We start from the raw sequence: 18,238 nt of genomic DNA on the forward strand, positions 1-18,238 counted from the left end.
TTGATCCCCTGGTGATATTTAAAGACAGAATCACATTTATTTTATTCTGTTTCTTTTTTCATTATCATTGGGATTTTTAGGACTTATATAAGGTCAAGTTACTCAGGCCATTCCTCTCACAGTGGTACCTAACTTCAATTTCAAAGATTTTTAATATGACAAATATAAAAAATAAACAGGCTTAAGAAAGTTATTTTGATCTGAATGCAATCATGTAACTTGTTCTGTTGTTTTAAACAAATTAACAAATATCTCCAGTGTTGTTTTTGCTCATCAAAAAAAAATTAGAATTATAAACCTGAACTATTGGTGCTAAATATAAGATGTTAAACATAAAGGACATTAAATAATTTTAAAATAATTAGTAGAAGTGCATGGAGGTATAGTAGTATCTCATTTGTAATTCTTTACATTTAACAGATACTTAATAATTGTACCACATTATAAAGAGACACTCCATAGTTTCTCACATAAATACTATTATTTCCTCTATTCCTAGCACAGCTACATATTTTAGAGTAGTAGACTTGTGCTCAGCTTTCTTTTCCATCCCTATACATGAGAACTCCAGGCATATTTTTGCTTTCACCTGGAAGGACTCAAAATATACATGGAGTCATCTGCCACAGGGTTTTATGTAAAGCCCGAGTTTATTTGTGCAAATTTTGAGCCAAGACACAGATAATATAACATTTAAAAATAACAAAATTATTAAATATGTAGATGATCTACTCTTGGCTCCAACAGATGGAAAATCACGTCAGGAAGATAGTAAACACCTTCTTTTGGAATTGCACAAAAGAGGACATAAAATCTTGAAGGATAAAGTTCAGTGGTGTCTCCCTAAATTAGAATATTTGGGGTTCATCCTGACTATGGGTGCTCATTATATTTCTCCAAAACAAATTGAAAATATTCAAAATTTAAGTGCTCCTACCACTAAGAAACAGTTGAGAACAATTTTAGGAGCAACAGGGTTTTGCAGACAAAGGAGATTCCTTGCTATGAGGAATTTACTAAATCTTTTATAACACTAACAAGGGATTCGGTCCCTGAACCCCTAAAATTAGAACCAGAACACCTGTCAGCTCTATCAGATCTAAAACAGGTTATCCTGTCTGCCCCTGCTGTATTCATCCCAGATTACAACAAGTTATTTACTTTGTATGTACATGAGTGAAGAGGGGTAGCTTCAGGTATTTTAACTCAGAGTTTAGGACCTTCTCAGTGCCCAATTGCTTATTATTCTGCCCAACTAGACCCAGTAGCATCAGGAGCACCACCATGTCTTAGAGGAGTAGCTTCTACAGCCTTACTAGTGACAAAAATTGTTGATCTAGTATTGGGATGCCCATTAACAATTATGTGCCCACATGAGGTAGAAGCATTATTGATAAGGCATAGAACACAGGCATTTTCTGATCAGAGAATTACAAGGTAATGAAATAATCTTGTTAAATAGTGAAAACATTACCTTGAAATGCTGTACAACCCTTAACCCTGCCACCTTGCTTCCAGATTTACCAACTTCAGGAGAACCATTACATAGTTGTGAAACATTAGTGTCCATGGCAGAAAAGCCTCAAGATAATCTCTTGGACACTCCCTTAGACAATTGAGATCTGATCTTATTTACTGATAAGTGTAGCATATGCCATTCCTCTTTTATGAGGAATGGCATATGCTATTTGGCATATGCTACACTGGAGCTGCCGTAGTCTCAGAATTTGCCACTGAGTGGTCAGCTTCATTACCCTCTAACATTAGCACACAAGGAGCAGAACTCATAGCTCTGAAGTATGCTTGTATAATTGCCAAGGATAAAAAGGCAATGATTTATATGGATTCTAGATATGCTTTTGCCATTTGTCAGTCAGTCAGAATGCTATGGCTCCAGAGGGGATTTTTAAACTCAGCTGGAAAATCTATAGCTAATGCAAAAATTATTAATGAAGTTCTTTCTGCTCTCCAGTTGCCTGAAGCCCTAGCTGTAGTTCATTGCTCTGCCCATACAGGTGACACTGACCCTGTCTCTAGAGGAAATGATCAAATAGATGCTGCTACAAAGCTAGCAGCCATAGAAGGGCCTGAATTAATTTTTACATTAACAACCACTGATGATTTAAATTTATCACTTTCCTATAATGAAAAGGAAGTGGAAAAATGGAAACAAAAAATCAAAGCAAAACAGATTAATGGAGTATGATTGTCATCTGAAGGAAAACACCTGCTCCTCAGAAGTTTCTATCACCAAATTTGTCTATCTATTTATAAGAATGGTCATTTTGGTACCCAGGGCATCATTGACTCTGTTTAGAGAGTATGGATAGTCCCTGGTATAGCTACTATAGCCTTAAAAGTGTGTTCAGCCTGCTCTACCTGCCAAGCATATAACCAACATGCATTTCATGGCAAAGCTTTTGATAGTCATCCTCTGGCTTACACACCTTTTGAACATCTACAAATAGATTTCAAAACAGTGCCAAAGCCTGGACGCTATAAATTTTGTCTAGTCATAGTAGATCAACTAACCAGAAGGCCAGAAGCATTTCCTGCGACCCAAGTCACAGCAGCTTTTTTTGCTAAGGTACTTTTAAAAGGAATCATTCCTCCCTTTGGCCTGCCGGCATGTATTGATTCAGATAGAGGAATTCATTTTACTGATTCTGTCCTAAATGAGATATATTCTTGCTTGGGGAAAACTCCAAAATTCCATGTTCCATAACATATCATCCCCAGAGCTCAGGCCAAGTTGAGAGGATGAACAAAGAACTTAAAACTATGTTTGGAAAATTATGCACTGAGACACATTTAAAATGGCCTGAAATTCTCCCTCTGGCCCTATTTTATCTTAGAAGCAGGCCTAGAGGAGACCTACACATCTCACCATTTGAGATGCTTTTTGGACATCCACCTATACAGGCTAAACTGTTTTCCCCTGTGTATAAATCACTATTAGGGGGAGATACTACTATTGCTTCCTATACACAGGAATTACAGCACAAACTGAATGAACTTCATGAATCCGGAGCTTCAGTACAAGCCAGACCATTAGACTTTTCTCTTCATGACCTGAACCCAGGAGACAAATTGTATATTAAGAATTTCAAATGTACTGGAACAACTCAGCCTTCCTGGGAAGGACCATTCCAAATATTGTTAACTACTCCAACATCTATGAAGTTTGGAGAAAAGGACTCTTGGATTCATTGCTCACATGTGAATAAAGCATCTTCTGTTGAGACTGATTGACTACTACCCTATCATATGCTTTGGAGAAAATAATCCATTGACAATTGGATGCTGTTTTTCTAGAACACATTGAATTCCTGATTTTCCCCCTTATTTTTTATTGCTTTCCTTTATTTTTTATTAGAATATTTGATTTTTTTCCTTTTTTCATTTCTTGTAATAAAGGTACATATAATTAATATTTTCTGCAGTAATATAAGGTTAATATATATAGACTTGCTATAATATCAATACATACACAAAAGCTTAAACTATGGGAACCTGCCATTTATTGATAAAATATTATGGGACTGTGATTAATGTTTGTCTCTGATTCCAGAAAAAAGGATAAAAACAAGGAGCACAGACTTAACCTGAATAGTGCCAAAAGAGCACACAGGAAAAACTTTTGTGAGACTCGAGGTTGCAACATTTCACATATGTTAAGTCATAGGACTTCCTTGTATCTACACTCTTTTTGAAGTACTCAGACAAGTACCAAATTTTGACTATCATGCTGGCTCCCTATATCCCTGAAAATGACAAAAATCAGACCATGGAATGACGCTTCCCTATCAAAATAGAATTCTAGTTTGTTTTTTTTTTCCTTCTTATATTTAGGCAACTTCCTGTAGTCTTGGCTGCAAATGGGTAAGTGAAATATTACTGCATTCTGTCCTACAGACTTGTGGGATAGAAATTACTTTAAATTGGACCTATACAAGGGCCTATTTTGAATTTTTTTCTTTATGTTTTTGGTTGTGTTTTTCTCTTCTTTTGATAATTGACTCATACAACCCCATAACTCAACATTGCATCCTGAGCTGCACTGGATGTTTTTAAATATCCACTTTAGGGGGGGGGGGTTGTATTTTAATAAAAATCCAAGATTTTTTTTATTTTTTTTTCGAGAAAGGTCTTCAAGGAAGAAGCTTGCTAACTCCTAAATCCAGAGAATATCCAGAGAATGAACTACTGTTGAAAGATGCTAGAAAACACACACTACATCAAGAAGATCAAGAATGAACTTTGGGTGTGGTTGATCAAACTGAAGTTTGATTGAACATTTATATGTAAATGTACACTTTTATGCCAAGGAGACTGCCCCTAATTTGGCTTTCTGTCAATGCACCTAGCCAAACGTTGTTTTTGCTTTCTTTCTTTTCTATTCCTCTCTAACTACTATAATTTCTTCTTAGAAAATTGAATATTTTATACAGCTGTAGTTAGAAGTGCTTTAGGACTACAAGATGATTATGTTAAATGATCAATGGGGAGACAAGTCTCCAAATGATCATTGGGGGGATTGTGAATGTTAAAATTGCTCAGGCTATACCTTAGAAGATTTGGTTAAGCTATTCCCCTATTTTAACAATGAAGATGCTTGATCAGGAATGTATTGAGAACTTTTAAAATTACTCCACCCTGCTCAGACAGTGCTTTAGGGGAAGATAAAGTGGTAAACTCCTGATTGAACAATGAAAGTCCCTAACATACTTAGAGTGAAGCAAAAACCTTAAGCTAGGTGGTTTATTTTTAGATCTAATACAAAAGGGTGCTAAGTACCTATAAAGGCTAAATTAATCACTGAAAGGTCAAGCAGCTTACAAAAGGCAAGCTTAACACAAGAGTTGTGAAGTACTCAGAAGATATACTCTTCCCAGAGAAGGTGAGAACTAAAGAGTTTTGAAAACTAAGAATAGGCGGTCCTGGGAAAAAGTATCTACTGTGATTGGTAGATGTGAAAATTTAGGGGAGGTGACATAAGATAAAATTTCTTTAAAAGGAGAATTCAGTTCAGTTTCTTTTTAGTTCAGTTTGGAAACTGAACTGGAGGAGTTCAGGAGTTGAGGATTTCAGTGAAGGACTGGAGCTTGCTTGGGATGATCTTGTGGTGAGTGATAAAGACTGACTCTCTCTCTCTCTCTTAAGGCTCAGGCCTAGGCCATTTGGCCTAGGCCCATTCTACTATTTTCTCATTCTCTCTCTCTCTCTCTGTCTCTCTCTGTCTCTGTCTCTCTCTCTCTCTCTCTCTCTCTCTCTCTCTCTCTCTCTCTCTCTCTGTCTCTCTCTTTCTCTGTCTCTCTCTCTCTGTCTCTCTTTCTCTCTGTCTCTCTCTGTCTCTGTCTCTCTCTCTCTCTGTCTCTCTCTCTCTCTCTGTGTGTGTCTCTCTTCCTTTAATTCCTTCATTTGTATTAATTAAAATATCCATAAAACCGAGCTGACTTGGATATTTTCATATTTGGGAATTTTCCCATGGTGACCACTTATTTTTAGATTTTAAATCAAGACACTAAAATTATCTTTACAGTTTGGCTGAAACCTTTATAGTTTTGGCAATTCACAGTCTTGTAAACCCACATTTTTGTGGTTACATAGATCAAAAAAAGTTTTTAACCAAATCAGAATACTACAGCCTGCTTGGTAATAAAATATTCTATCTGGGCACAATTTCCATACAAAAGAGACTAAATGCAAAGTACTACAATTTTAATATTCATATTTCTTTTTGATAGAAACATTTGTAATATTTCCCTACCTCAATTGGAAATTATTTGTATTTGGAGTTAGGAAACCCAGTTTCTAATGCACTTTTAACAATTGGAATATAATTTAATCCCCTAGGACTCTTGATTTTGTTAATAAAAAAAAGCCAAAAGTGGTGCATTCGATGACTAATTTGTAAGGAATATTCCTATTCTAAATTAGTATAATTTTCTGACCATAATTTAAAGTTTTATTGATGAATTAGAATTATAAATACCAGTTATTATATTGTTATAGTAAAATTATTCTTAGGATCTATTAAGATGAAAGGACTGTCTACCTCCACAGCAAAAGGGCCCATACTATTTATTTGTATATCATGTACTAAATGTAAAAAAGTATTCTCATACAATGTAGAAAGAGATACTTATATCTCAAACTAGGCATTTCTTCTCTTGCTGAAAAATCTTTGTTCTCAGTGCTCTTCATAAATATACTTCTCTTAGCTCTTTTAGCTTCTAGCTGTAATTTTATCTAGAATATTGTGTTCTCTGCACGGAAGGGCATTGATAAGCTGGAAAGTGTCCAGAGGATAGCAACCAAAAATGAAAAAGGTCTTAAGTTCTATGTCAGAAGAGGACCTTGAAATGTCCATCCACATCTTGGGAAAACTCAGGAGAGACATGAGAGCTTTTGTGAAATATATGAAGGTCTCTCACATGAAATGTTTTGTCACATATGATAAAAACCAGGAACATTATATGAAAGTTACAAAGAAGAAAACAGTCTTTACATAGAGAGGAGGAGAAATATAATGGTGGAAGATGTTCAAAAGGAGATCAGGCAAATTCAGGAAGTGATATATTCTCTCTCCTTTCATATCTTCAAGAAGTGACTAGAATGACAATTATCATACGTTATAAAAGGGACTCCTTTTTGTGTATAGGCTGTACTTAAGATTTGTCAAGGTCCATTCAAGCTTTAAATTTATTTGATTCTCTCCCTGATCATGATTGGGAAAAGATTACAACAAGAGGATGCCTAATCCATCAGAAAAATATATGTCAGCAGGGTAGACATCTTCACAATCATATATTGTGAAGCCCCTCAGTGACTCAAAAGTAGGCAGACTAACTATCTCTAACCTCTTCTCCTTTCACCTTTCTCCATGAGAGACCTTCATTTCTTCCAGGAGGGGAAGCATGAGTTTGGGGTCAGAGACTTCCTCCTGAGATAGTGTGGATACTAAATTAGAAGTATATAAATCTGCCCCCCTAAATATTGTTCATCTGTGATTGACTTGAATCTAACTTATCATTTTGTCATTTTGTTGGGTAAGGGATACTCCAAGTTCTATATGCAAGGTTTGACTCCTCTTCTGCTTAATACCAGTTTCACAATGAATATGCATAGTGAATAGAAAAGAAACACATTCATTCAAATTATGACAAAATAGAAATCAGAGGAGGTACACATAGGAAAATATGCACCAGACCAGAAACAATGAAGGAACTCTCCTGCTGTGAATGAGATAACTCAGGTCAATCAAGAGAAGGAGTTCTAGATCTCACCTAAGGGAAAAACTCAAGTTTCCACTTCAGCAAGTTGGCTATGGGGATGTGATAGGAGCTATCTTTCCAGTCTTTTACTTCAGCAATTTGAGGTGGGGCTGAGTCTTTCATCTTCCCTTTTAAAGTGTGAAGCCAAAAGTACCTGATGACTTAATGCTTGAAGAAGACTTGAAGCTTGAATATTTTGAAGAGGACTAAAAAAAAAAACAAACAAACAGTAGTTCTTCAGTTCTTTTAGCTCTGCCCTGACATTCATATCCTCAATATATGATAGAATTTCATATCAATTTGGGATCGGGGTTACATAAGTATTTTATATAAAATCAATCCAAAATGTCATGTCCAAGGGCTAGCTGGAGATCTTACATTTATGAGATACCAGATAAGGAACTTTTTATCCCAATTGATGTCTTTCATATAGATTAAAATTTTACTTTATTTTATTGATATTACATAAAGTTCCACCAACTAGAGATTAATTAATGTTTCAATAGTTTCAAAAGTCAAAGCTCCTCACAGGGTTTAAAATCTTAGTTATTCATCTCTTACTGCAAATTAATTTAATCACAGAAATTTAAATAATGCATCATGTATGAGCAATTGCTTATATGCATTGTTATTTTTGCTTCTCATAACAGCCCTATGAGGTAAGTATCACAAATGTTATTGTTTTGCTCAGAAGAAGACACCAAAGATTAAAAATGTTCTTACAACTGGTTAAAATTAAAGGTGACCTTGAACACAAATATTTTGTATTATAATTTTTCCAAAAATTGTAGTTTTGATACAGGATAGGAATGGAATGTGGCTAGGTAGAATTAGCATTTCAAAGATAGATAGACAAATCTGACCTGGATCTCAAAATAGAAACTCAAAGCAATCCTTCTTTTACCTTATCAGATGAGGTGGTAGGGGCTGAAGAGTTAAAGTTGATGATGCAAGAAGTGGAGAAAGGGAAGCAACAGTTGGAAGACACAAATTCTGCTTCCTTCAACATATACTCTGATTGATTTATACCTTCTATGAGGACAGGAGAAAGGGCAAATATTTATGGACATTTTGATGGCTGATTTCCTTGGTTATGGGAGACTGAGAATTTATTTTGAACTTCAAAATTTCAAGTTGAGATTTAAAGACATGTGTAAACACTTTTGAAAAATTGTTCTAATCTTAAAGAATAATGTATCAAGCTAGTTAGGCTATATTACTCTGGCTAACTGGTAAGGATTGCTCATCTTTGACTTGAACCTACTACATCATAGTATTAAGTAGAAGAATATTATGAAAAACATACTACTACCTCCAGCAGCCAACCATAGGAATTCAGGGGGTGTTTCCGGGCTGTTCCTTCTATTTCTTTAATCCCCCCAGGAGGTGGGGAGAAAGGAAAGAGTGGATTGACCAGTGATTTAAGAATGTCTACACAAGACAGGAATTTCCATCAAGTGCTATATTTATTTCCAAAAAAACATTTCACCAAAGCTTCTATTTTTGTTACATCTTTGGTTTCTGCAGGAAAAGTCTTAAAAATTTCATATGGTGGGAACGGTGGTTGTCAGGGGAGCTCATGCACACATTAAGCTGTGGTCCACCAGAAGCCGAACTTCATTACATAAATCACAGACTTTTGAGATCACCATTTTGATGGCATATTCTATTAAAAACCAAAACAAAAAAACAAAACAAAACATGTCAGGGTCTTATAACTAAAGTATTAGTACATCTATTAATTTCTTCTCTCAATTCTGATTATTTTGCTGTAGTACCCCCCTCTCAAAAATCCTAAAATGAAAGCTCATTTTCATTAGAAGAAACTATCTCTATCTACCTTCTTGGCTATTTTTGGTCTTCCTGGCACTCCTAGTGACTGTGGTTTGAATTTTAAGTCATTGTAAACAAGTAAAATAACTATAAGCTTTAAGGGCAATGTGACTTCTCAGTGAAGACATTAAGTCTCAATTATTGCACTGCCATTAAAAGCAGAAGAACTAGAAGAAGGTACTTAGAGTGTAATGTAAGTTAATGATATGAAAAGTTATGTTATGGCCTTTTCAACTTGGAGAACCTTTGAGATTTTATTACACCTGCAGTATTGGAATCAGTAATGTGATCTCAGCTGAAACAGGTGGAAGATAGCTTTTGATAGCCTTATTTTGCTATACCAAATTTCTTCCTACTTTCTATTTTTTTTTTACCACTTAGGCTTGAAATGGTATGTTCCTTTGGCATCATTGGCATCATATGTGCTTGAAAACAAGTTTCAATTTCAGGAACTGAAAGGCTTTTTTAAAAACCAGTTATTTAGTAGTAAGCACTGTTTTATATAGACCTCATCAATAATTACACAGAAGGGTCTGTTAGAGTAACAGATGCTCTAACAGTATAAACAAAATGTTTTGTTTAGAGTTCTTCTTAAACTTTACATATTTCATTTTAATAATATTTGAGTTAAGTTATAATCACTGCTAGCACTGTAAATCCAGGTTTAAACACATGCAGTGTGAAATTTTTATACTTACAAAAACATATAGTCATTCTGAGCATAGTCAGCCATGTATTGCTTTCATTTTGGAAAAACAAATTCCCCAAAAGAGAATAATACAGCAAAACTTTGTAGTGCTGAGAATTTTAACTAATAAATAAAATGAGACCATTTCTCCAAATATGGACATCATTTATTAATGGGATATGTGATCTAACTCTACTCAGAAAGACCCAGAACAAGAAGCTGACAGTCTTATATTGAATTACAGCTTCCTTCAGATTGGACTGACATCATAACATTTGGATCTCCTCTGATACTCCTGATTAGTATATACTTTAATGAGGTGTTATACTTAGACATCTCAGCTCTTTACCCCATTACTTCATCATACAGAAGGGAAAGTCTTTTCCTCAGGTGAGTGGATCCCTATGGTATCACCAAGCTAAGGAAATGTGACTGTCCACCCTTCTCTGGAGCCTTAAGAGATGGATTTTTAGCTGTTTTTGAAAACAAGCTTCCTCTAGCCATCTTAGCTAGAAAAACATCAGTTGTCACAATCAGGTTTTCAATGGTTCTTTTTCCTGATGTAGACTATGTTACCCACATCTGATAAAGATTACTCAAAAGATCAAAATGGCATGAGCTTATCAACAATCATATAAAAATGTTCTAAATTCCTCTTGATTAGAGAAATGCAAATTAAAACATCTCTGAGGTACCACCTCACAACTATTATATTGGTCAATATGACAGTGAAGAAAAGAGATAAATATGACAAAAAGAAAAGAGATATTATGTCCAAATATCTATTAAACAATACATATCCATTGATCTAGTAATACCACTAGTAGATCTAGTAATACTATGTAATATAAAAAGATAAAGAGTGGGGATGAGGGCATACTTGTACAAAATATTCATATCTGCTCTTTTTGTGTTAGCAAAGAATTAAAAACTGAAGGAATATCCATAAGTGGGGAATGGCTGAGCAAATTGTGGTGTATAATGATGATGGAATAAATTGTGCTTTAAGAAGTGATGAACAAGATAATTTCAGAAAGATTTGGAAAGACCAAATGAACTGATGCAAAGTGAAGTAAGCAAAACCAGGAAAACATTGTACACAGTATAAGCAATATTGTTGAATGATCAACTATGATATACTTAGCTGCTTTCAGCAATATTATGATCCAGGACAACTCTGAGGGACTTTTGACAAAGAATGCTGTCCTCCTCCAGAAAAAGAACTGCTGGAGTCAGAATGAAAATGAAAGCACACAATTTTTCACGTTTTTTTATTTGGATTTACATTTTGGGATTTTGGTTTTATATAATCATTTACTTACAAAAATGAGCAATATGGAAATATTTTTTGCATGATAACCCAAATTGGATTGTTTGCCAGTTCCATGATGGGTTTGGGAAGAGAGGAATAGAGACAATTTGATCATATAACTTTGGGAAACTTATGTGGAAATTTGTTATTATGTGTAATTGGTAAAAAAAAATAAATTAAAAAAATTTGAAGGCATAGCCTTTCAAGATCCTTGGGAAAACTGAATTCTTTTTTATAACTAAAGAGAAGAGGTATCCAACCTACTTTAAAAGAGAGTCTCTGCTCAGTTAAATTCCCTGGAAGCTGGGAGTGTTTACATTACTCAGTGAAGCCTTTAGGAAATTGCCAGATTCTCAGGGTTTAGAGTCTGAGGGAGCGAATGGATTCATAGAAATACTGCTAATTAATAATATAATCCAACATTGATTTTCCTCAATTTCATGATTGGAAGGTAACTAAAATTGAAAGAATAAAACACTGAAAATTTTAAGCTATCTCTACATTAGCAAGTGAATAAAAAAATCAACATCTAAAATCCTTTGAAGAGAGCATTTATTTTCCAACTTTTTTAAATTATATTTTATTTGATCATTTCCAAGCATTATTCATTAAAGACATAGATCATTTTCTTTTCCTCCCCCCACCTCCCATAGCCGACGCCTAAATCCATTGGGCATTACATGTTTTCTTGATTTGAACCCATTGCTATGTTGATAATATTTGCATTAGAGTGTTCATTTAGAGTCTCCCCTCTGTCATGTCCCCTCAACCGCTGTATTCAGGCAGTTGCTTTTCCTCAGTGTTTCCACTCCCACAGATTGTCATCTTCCTATGCATAGTGTTTTTTTCTCCTAGATCCCTGCAAATTGTTCAGGAACATTACACCGCCACTAATTGAGAAGTCTATTACGTTCGATTATACCACAGTGTATTAGTCTCTGTGTACAATGTTCTCCTGGTTCTGCTCCTCTCGCTCTGCATCACTTCCTGGAGGTTGTTCCAGGCTCCATGGAACTCCTCCACTTTATGATTCCTTTTAGCACAATAGTATTCCATCACCAACATATACCACAATTTGCTCAGCCATTCCCCAATTGATGGGCATCTCCTCGTTTTCCAGTTTTTGGCCACCACAAAGAGCGCAGCTAGGAATATTTTTGTACAAGTCTTTTTGTCCATTATCTCTTTGGGGTACAGACCCAGCAGTGCTATGGCTGGATCAAAGGGTAGATATTCTTTTGTCACCCTTTAGGCAAAGTTCCAAATTGCCCTCCAGAATGGTTGGATCAGTTCACAACTCCACCAGCAATGAATTAATGTCCCTACTTTGCCACATCCCCTCCAGGATTCATTACTTTCCTTTGCTGTTATGTTAGCCAATCTGCTAGGTGTGAGGTGATACCTCAGAGTTGTTTTGATTTGCATCTCTCTGATTATAAGAGATTTAGAACACTTCTTCATGTGCTTGTTAATAGTTTTGATTTCTTTATCTGAGAACTGCCTATCCATGCCCATGGCCATTTATCAATTGGAGAATGGCTTGATTTTTTGTACAATTGATTTAGCTCTTTATAAATTTGAGTAATTAAACCTTTGTCAGAGGTTTCTATGAAGATTTTTTCCCAATTTGTTGTTTCCCTTCTGATTTTAGTTACATTGGTTTTGTTTGTACAAAAGCTTTTTACTTTGATGTAGTCAAAATTATTTATTTTACATTTTGTGATTCTTTCTATGTCTTGCTTGGTTTTAAAGCCTTTCCCCTCCCAAAGGTCTGACATGTATACTATTCAGTGTTTACCCAATTTACTTATGGTTTCCTTCTTTATGGTTAAGTCACTCACCCATTTTGAATTTATCTTGGGGTAGGGTGTGAGGTGTTGATCTATTCCTAGTCTCTCCCACACTGTCTTCCAATTTTCCCAGCAGTTTTTATCGAATATTGTATTTTTGTCCCAAAGGATGGGATCTTTGGGTTTATCATATACTGTCTTGCTGAGGTCACTTTCCCCCAGTCTATTCCACTGATCTTCCTTTCTGTTTCTTAGCCAGTACCAAATTGTTTTGATGACTGCTGCTTTGTAATATAGTTTAAGGTCAGGGACTGCAAGGTCCCCATCATATGTGGTTTTTTTTTCATTATTTCCCTGGATATCCTTGATCTTTTGTTCTTCCAAATGAACTTTGTTATGTTTTTTTCTAAATCAGTGAAGAAGTATTTTGGTAGTTCAATGGGTATGGCACTAAATAGATAAATAAGTTTGGGTAGGATGGTAATTTTTATTATATTGGCTCATCCTATCCATGAGCAGTTAATGTTTTTCCAATTGCTCAAGTCTAGTTTTAGTTGTGTGGAGAGTGTTTTGTAGTTGTATTCATATAGTTCCTGTGTTTGTCTCAGCAAATAGATTCCTAGGTATTTTATTTTGTCTAAGGTGATTTTGAATGGGATTTCTCTTTCTAGTTTTTGCTGCTGAGCTGTGTTGGAGATATATAGAAAAGCTGATGACTTATGTGGGTTTATTTTGTATCCTGCAACTTTGCTAAAGTTGTTAATTATTTCAATTAGCTTTTTGGTTGAATCTCTAGGATTCTTTAAGTAGAACAGCAGGTCATCTGCAAAGAGTGATAACTTGGTCTCCACCTTGCCTATTTTGATGCCTTCAATTTCTTTTTCTTCTCTAATTGCTACTGCTAGTGTTTCTTGTACAATGTCAAATAGTAGAGGTGATAATGGGCATCCTTGTTTCACTCCTGATCTTATTGGGAATGCATCTAGTTTATCCCCATTGCAGATGATATTAGCTGTTGGTTTTAGATATATACTGTTTATTATTTTTAGGAATGACCCTTCTATTCCTATGCTTTCTAGTGTTTTTAATAGGAATGGGTGTTGTATTTTATCAAAGGCTTTTTCTGCGTCTATTGAGATAATCATGTGGTTCTTGCTGGTTTGCTTGTTGATGTGGTCAATTATGTGGATGGTTTTCGTAATGTTGAACCAGTCCTGCATCCCTGGTATAAATCCTACTTGATCATGGTGAATGATCCTTCTGATCACTTGCTGGAGTCTTTTTGCTAGTATCCTATTTAAGATTTCTGCATCTATATTCATTAGGGAGATTGGCCTATAGTTTTCTTTCTCTGTTTTTGACCTGCCTGGTTTTGGAATCAGTACCATGTTTGTGTCGTAAAAGGAGTTTGGTAGAACTCCCTCTTTGCTTATTATGTCATATAGTTTGTATAGTATTGGGATTAACTGTTCTCTGAATGTTTGATAGAATTCACTGGTGAATCCATCAGGCCCTGGGGATTTTTTCTTAGGAATTTCTTTGATGGCTTGTTGGATTTCATTTTCTGATATGGGATTATTTATGAATTCTATTTCCTCTTCTGTTAGTCTAAGCAGTTTGTATTTTTGTATATATTCATCCATATCTCCTAAATTGGTGTATTTATTGCCATATAATTGGGCAAAGTAATTTCTAATGATTGCCTTAATTTCCTCTTCATTGGAGGTGCTGTCCCCCTTTTCATCTTTAATGCTGTTAATTTGCTTTTCTTCCTTCCTTTTTTTAATCAGATTGAACAGTACTTTGTCTATTTTGTTTGTTTTTTCAAAGTACCAGCTTTTTGTCTTATTTATTAAATCAATAGTTCTATCACATTTCATTTTATTAATTTCTCCCTTAATTTTTAGGATTTCTAGTTTGGTTTTCTGCTGGGGGGTTTTAATTTGATCGCTTTTGAGTTTTATCATTTGCATTTCCAATTGATTGATCTCTGCTCTCCCTAGTTTGTTAATATAAGCATTCTGGGATTTGAATTTACCTCTGATTACCACTTTGGCTGCATCCCAAAAGTTTTGAAAGGATGTCTCGCCATTGTCATTTTCCTCGATGAAATTATTAATTGTTTCTATGATTTCTCCTTTAAATGGTTTTGGAGTATCATATTGTTTAATTGTCAATTGGTTTTAGATTTGGTTTTCCATGTACCATTACTAATCATTATTTTTATTGCCTTGTGATCTGAGAAGGCTGCATTCATTATTTCTGCTTTTCTGCATTGGTGTCCTATGTTTCTGTGACCTAATGTATGGTCGATTTTTGTGAATGTGCCATGTGGTGGTGAGAAGAAGGTGTATTCCTTTTTATCCCTATTTATTTTTCTCCATATGTCTATTAATTCTAATTTTTCTGAGATATCATTAACTTATTTTACCACTTTCTTATTTATTTTTTGATTTGATTTATCTAAATTTGATAATGGTTGGTTTATGTCTCCCACTAATATAGTTTTACTGTCTATTTCTTCCTTCAATTCTCCTAGTTTCTCCATTAGAAATTTGGGTGCTATATTATTTGGTTCATACATGTTGATTAATGATATTTCCTCATTGTCTAAAGTCCCTTTTAACAAAATATAATTACCTTCCCTATCCCTTTTGATCAGGTTTATTTTTGCTTTGGCTTTATCAGATATCATGATTACCACCCCTGCCTTCTTTCTGTCAGTTGAGGCCCAGAAGGTCTTACTCCATCCTTTAATTCTGACCTTGTGAGTGTCAACCCACCTCATGTGTGTTTCCTGAAGACAACATATGGTAGGGTTTTGGATTCTAATCCATTCTGCTATTTGTCTATGTTTTATGGGTGAATGTGTGAGTTCATCCCATTCACGTTCAAAATTATGACTGTCATTTGTGGACTCCCTGGCATTTTGGTATCCTTCCCTGGTTCTAACCTTTTCTTCTTCGGCTCTACCTTTTAGAACATTGATTTACTTTAAATTGTTCCCCCTTGTCCCCTCCCTTGATATGTTTCCCTTTTTAGTCGCTCCCTTTTTGTTCCCTCCTCCTCCCCCCTCTCTTTCCCTCCCTTTTTGTTTTCCCTCTCCCCCTCACCCCCTTGTTTTTCCCTTCTCCCTACCCTTGTTGGGTAAGATAGAATTCAAGATCCCAATGGATCTGGATGTTTTTCCCTCTCAGAGTTGATTTCCCTGAGATTAAGGTTTAAGTAGAAAACCCTCTCTTCTTCTCCTTCTTATAGGAGTTTTCTTCCCCTCCCCTTCCCATGTGAATCTTTGTGTGAGAACAATTATTCTATTTGGTCTTTCTTTACCCCCTATTTATACATTACATTTTCCCCACGTGTTAGTATACATAGATTGATAGAGATGTAGTCCTTATAGAAGAGAGTTTGAGTAAAAGAAGAAGATAACAATTTTCCCCTTTCCTTAATATTTACCTTTTCAGGTATTCCTTGCTCTTTGTTTTTCGGTATCAAACTTTTCACAGAGCTCTGGTCTTTTCTTTTCAAAAAGTTGGAAGTCTTCTATTTTGTTGAATGCCCATACTTTCCCTTAGAAGTATATAGTCAGTTTTGCTGGGTAGCTGATTCTTGGTTGAAGACCCAGCTCTCTTGCCTTTCTGAAGATCATGTTCCATGCCTTACGATCATTCAGAGTAGAACTTGCAAGGTCTTGCGTGACCCTGATTGGCATTCCTTTATATCTAAATTGTCTTTTTCTGGCTTCCTGTAGGATTTTTTCTTTTGTTTGAAAGCTTTGGAATTTGGCAATTACATTCCTGGGAGTTGTCTTTTGGGGGTTTAGTGTAGAAGGTGTTCTGTGAGCTCTGTCAGTGGCTGTATTACCCCCTTGTTCTAGAATCTCTGGGCAATTTTCTTTGATTATATCTTGTATCACGATGTTGAGTTTGGTGTTTATTTCTGGCTTTTCTGGAAGTCCAATCATTCTTAAATTGTCTCTTCTCCCTCTATTTTCCAGATCTGTCACCTTGTCGGTGAGATATTTTATGTTCTCTTCTAATTTCTTGGTCTTTTGGCTTTGCTTTATTAATTCTTGGTCTTTTACATGCTCGTTGTCTTCCAGTTGGCTGATTCTGACCTTTAAAGCCTGGTTTTCCTTTTCACTTTGGTCAAACTGGTTTTGTAGATGCGTGAATTTCTTTTGCATTATTTCCCACTTTTCCTCCCAGAAGGCTTCCATTTTTTGGTCATTTGTGATTCAAATTCTTTATGTGTTTGTGGAGAGTTTCCATTTCCTTTGGAAGGTTTCGGAGCATTTTCTTGTGCATCATCTTCTATCTCCTCTGTATTTTGTGTTTTGGTTCCATCGAATGTGTCCAAAGTCGCCCCTTTCTTCTTATTTTTCTTGGGATTTTGGGGCTTCTGTGCTTCTGTGGAGTTTGCCATCTCTGAGTGGGGAGGATTAGCTTTTCTTATCTCTGTCTGGTGTTCAGAGGCATTAGTCCTGGGCAGATTGTTGTTTCTATGAGCTTTCCCTGGGTTAAATTGAGTATGCCTTCCGGCAATGACTTTCACTGGAACTGGAATGGAAGGGTCGGACCAGGGGGCCACACTCTCCCCCGGCTCTATCTGCTTCCCTGCTGCTAAGGTTCCCCCTCGACTGGACTGGGTTGGGTTGCTTTCCGGAAGTTGCCTTCAGACTAGCTGGCCGTGAGGCTGTTTTGTAAGCCCTGAGGGTTGCTGTTGTTTCAGACGACCCTGCTCTCTGCGGGGGAAGGAGTCGCGGCTTTCCGGAGCTCCAAGGGCAGTGACTTTCACTGAGACTTGGATAGCAGGATCCAGCTGGTAAGGCTGTCTTGCCTGCCCTGAGGGTTGTTGTTGTTTCAGACTACCCTGCTCTCTGAGCGGGGTGGGGGGCCGCAGCTTCCTGGAGCCTTGGACTCTGAGCTCCTACCCCTTAGGTCCGAGTCATCTCGGGTTCTGGCTTTTGAGGGGGGCCGTACCTTTTGATCCAGGTCCAGGTCCAGGAGGAGGATTCCCAGGGTCTATGCTATTGATCGGTTTGAATTTCGGCTCCTTAGGAGCTTATAGTTTGAGATCGGTCGGGAAGGGTTTTCCGGAGATCTTTACTTTAACTTTCTCTAAGCCGCCATCTTGACTGGAAGTCCTCTATTTTCCAACTTTTTTAACTCTCAATTGAAATGACCATTTACTTGTCCTATATATTCAAATTTCCCTGATCCAAATCAGATGCAAATATATAAATTTTTGTAAGGTCATGATGCCAATCAATATAAAATATTAAAATATTTCTGAGGTCATTGCCAGATTTTGTACATGAAGACTTTCTTTTTTTTCT

Source organism: Monodelphis domestica, chromosome 7 (genome assembly GCF_027887165.1).
Source record: "Monodelphis domestica isolate mMonDom1 chromosome 7, mMonDom1.pri, whole genome shotgun sequence".
NCBI classification, from domain to species: Eukaryota; Metazoa; Chordata; class Mammalia; order Didelphimorphia; family Didelphidae; genus Monodelphis; species Monodelphis domestica.